Source organism: Hippopotamus amphibius, chromosome 4, assembly GCF_030028045.1.
Source record: "Hippopotamus amphibius kiboko isolate mHipAmp2 chromosome 4, mHipAmp2.hap2, whole genome shotgun sequence".
Lineage (NCBI taxonomy): Eukaryota > Metazoa > Chordata > Mammalia > Artiodactyla > Hippopotamidae > Hippopotamus > Hippopotamus amphibius.
The window spans coordinates 57,459,658-57,463,502 of record NC_080189.1 but is presented as its reverse complement, the minus strand read 5'-3'; the positions used below and the strand labels follow the sequence as shown (position 1 = coordinate 57,463,502).

At 38.6% G+C, this 3,845-nt stretch overlaps 1 pseudogene; it reads right to left on the bottom strand.

Annotated features, from left to right (window-relative positions):
- Window positions 1–330: 330 nt before the first annotated feature.
- Window positions 331–847, bottom strand: LOC130850875 (chromobox protein homolog 3-like; annotated as a pseudogene).
- Between the last annotated feature and the right edge of the window lie 2,998 nt (window positions 848–3,845).

The following is a 3,845-nucleotide window of genomic DNA, read 5'->3' as shown; positions in this document are numbered from 1 at the left end:
ATGACGATGGAGAGTTCCTCCAACATTTAGAAAATCTGTTCCCTAATGCAGAGGAAGTAACATATCATGGTATCAAATGTTCTTTTCTGATAAAGGAAGCAACTAAGAAAGCTTTATTTATTTGTTCAAAGTTACCAGTGCTATAGACTCAAAAAAAAAAATCCTAGAAAACCAACATCCCTAATACTATTTCAAAAATAAACATATGAAACTATTTTCATTAGAACTTAGTTATTTCTTCACACCAATAAACCAAAAAACCAAGACCCAGAGTTTATATACATCAGATTATGTATATATGTAATTATATATATATGGCAATGCACACAATTATTGAGCTTCATTTTCTGGACAAAAATGTCAAGTTGGTCTCTGCCTAGAAAGCAATTACAATTTGAGAACGCTTCATATTTGCTTCTTTTGCAAGCACCAAGTCTACCTCATCTGAATTTTCCCATTTCATGAGAAACATTAATTCTCCACTGCTGTCTGTGGCGCTACATATTCACTCTGGATCAGACCTCTGACAAAGCCTCCTGGTTTGACAGCAGCATCTCTTTTCTTTGATTCCCTATCATCAGATTCACTGCCAGATAAAGACTTTCTTTTTGTACCTCCATTTTCTGCACCAGCTGTTTGAGAATTTTGAAATGTTTCAATTAACTCTGGACACTCTAAGTTTTCTTCAGGCTCCCGATATTGTCAGCATCTGTATTCCCTTCCATTTGAGGAAATACCACACCACCCACCCCTCTCCGCTACACATCAGTTCTGTCTTTTTCCACCATCAATTCTTCAGGATCTTCCTCTCTGACTTTTTACTCTTTCCATTCTGTTTCTTTCCCATGTTTTGCAATGCAGTTTTATTGGAGGCCATTTTTGCAAACTTGAAGAGGTATTATTCTTTGCCTTCGAGCTGCCCCCAGGTATGCCTCATCTCCAACCCTGCATGCCTCAAGCCTGCGTTCCCTTTAATTCTCATGTTTCAGGCTGCAGGTACAGTCCCAATGTCCTGGCTAAGCCGGGTAGGAGGGCTCCTGTGGGTCTCACCAATATCTCTGCCCCAGCCCTGCCCTCCTGCCAAAGCACTGCCTCGGGTGCAGACAGCATCAGTCGTTGAGTCTCTCCATGGGGGCACAAGAGCAGAATGGAAGTCTCACAGGACGCATGTCCCTCCTATGTGGGGGGCAGTAATAAAGGCACATCTTTGTGCATGAGCGTTCTCCCAACTCCTCCCCACCTTTGACCCTCACTTTCACAAGCCCTCCTCCTTGGCTCTCACCCCACAGGCCTCACCCTCCCCAGTTGTCTTTTTGACTCAAGGAGGAAAGAAGTCAGAAGTGCATACTCACCATGGATTGGACAAAAGACTGAGAAATTATCTACATTTGACACACAACTGCTCTCCGTTTCTCATCAGAGAAAATTTCCTGACAGAGCTGTACCGGGGGTAGCCCAGGGAATTTATTCTCCCTGTCTTTGACCTGGTTTTATCAAGGGACTGCTAGCAGGGAAGTGATAAAGGTAAGTGAACACCTGAGGCCACATAAAACATATTTATAAACAGGCATTTCTAGGCTGTGTCTCATCACAAGCTAACTGCAGGCTGGAGCTAGTCTTTCCAGCGTGTCACCATTCCACTAAACTACCTCTGTCTTTGGTAGCAGGTTACTGTGAAGAAGTGCAGGAAAAGATGCCTGTACCTCATTTAGATTGATGTATTATCTAAAAATATTTGCACACAGTGAGTTCCCTGTGTGGAAAGAATCTTTTCAAAGAGCATTGGTTGGGTTTTAGTCTGCTTGTGAAAGTAATGGAAGATCAACTATAGGAAAACCACAAAATCATAAGAAGGAAAATAAAAATCATATGTCATTCCACCTCGCAGAGACAACGTGTTAACATTTTGAGATATTTCCTCTCAGCCATGAGAGACGAGACAGACTTACCACAATTGGGATCATATTTAATTATGTATGCATTTTTGTGTCTTGCTTTTTTCATTTAACACTACATCATTCATTAACATTCAACAAATGTTAATGGACCATTATCAATCAGAACTATACTTGTCTCTGAATATTATGAGAATTTTCTGATAATATTAAATACTCTTCAAAAACATGGTTTTTAAAAGATACAGTATTCAAAAAATTTACTGTTCTATAACATAATTAAACCATTCTCCAACTTTTGAGCATATACATTAGTTCTTTTGTTGTAAAAGCTTTATTAAAGTATAATTATCTGCACATATTTAGTGTACAACTTGCTAAGTTATGACTTATGAATGTACCTCTGAAACCATTATCACAGTCAAGATAATGAACACATGCATCACCCACAAAAGTTCTCTTGTGCTCTTTTGTAATCCCTTCTGCCTGCCTTCCCTGACCCCACCCCTATCTCCAGGTAACCTCTGATCTGTTTTCTGATGCTATAGGTTAGTTTGGAATTTTTAGACTGTTTTATGAATGGAACAATACACTATGTATTCTCTTTTATCTGACTGCTTTCACTCATCATAATTATTTTGAGATTCATCTGTGTTGTTCAATCAATAGTTTGTTTACTTTTATTGCCAAGTAGTATTCCGTTGTATGGATATACCACAATTTATTTATCCATTCCCCCATTGATGGACATTTTTATTGTTTCCTTTTTTAAAAATATTATTAGAAATAAAACTTCTTTGAACATTATGTGTATCTTTTTATAGCCATACATTTCTATTTCTCTTGGATAGTCTACACAAAGACTTACACACAAATGTCTTTGATTCTGAGGATGAAATGTCGTGGTCATATGATGTGGATGTGGATGTTTCTAAGAAACTGCCAAACTGTTTTCCTAAGGGGTTGAACCATTTTCATTCCCATCAGCAGTTCATAAGAGTTCCATTTGCTCCAGATCCTTGCCAACACCTGGTTTGTTCAGTCTTTTCAGTTTTGGATATTCTAATAGGTGTATGGTGGTATTACCTTGTGTTTTATTTTGCATATCCCTGATGAGTAATAATTTTGAGCATCTTTTCATATCCTTAATCTGTTGGGCAAATTTCTCAAATCTTCTATCAGGTTTAACCTAAAGTGATGACTTTCAGTCACAGAAGAGTACTTCCAATTTTATTTTATTTTATTTTTTTGGCTGCACCATGCAGCTTGTGGGATTTTAGTTCCCCAATCAGGGATCAAAACAGGGGCTCTGACAGTGAGAGCACTGAGTCCTAACCATTGGATGACCAGAAATTCACAGAAGAGTACTTCAACATGTGAGTTCTTAGAACGTTCTTTTGTCAGTGATACACTTTTGCCATTTTGCCTCATTCCTATTCGAAGCACTCAAGATGGTCTTAGAAGTAGAAGATTGATCATATTAACAGATGATTAACAGGTGATGATGGTGATAATTTGAAAGTCTTATCTAATCAGCAGGTGGACAGCTCCAAAACCAATACATTTTAAAGAGGAACATCATTTTTAGTACCCACCACTACCTTGTAAAAGACCGAAGACCCCAAGGTCACGACAGTTATGATATTACTTTAAGTCTTTCCTCAGAAACCTCCCTGCTTCTTCAAGATCAATCCTGCTTAGCAATTCTGATCACTTCTGGCTCTTTTTTTCCACCTATTTCACCCCCATTCCATTCTCCCCTCTCTCAGCAGATAATCTGCTTCGTATGTTATCAAAAAAAATAATATATCAGGTGTGATTTCTACTCTTTCTTTTCCCCAATTTACAAACACATCTGCTTCTTCACCCATGCTTTCCCCCTCTGCCATGTGTAAGAGAAACACATAGTTCTCTTCTTACCTAAGGCCGGCTCTGTCTCCTAGCACCTAG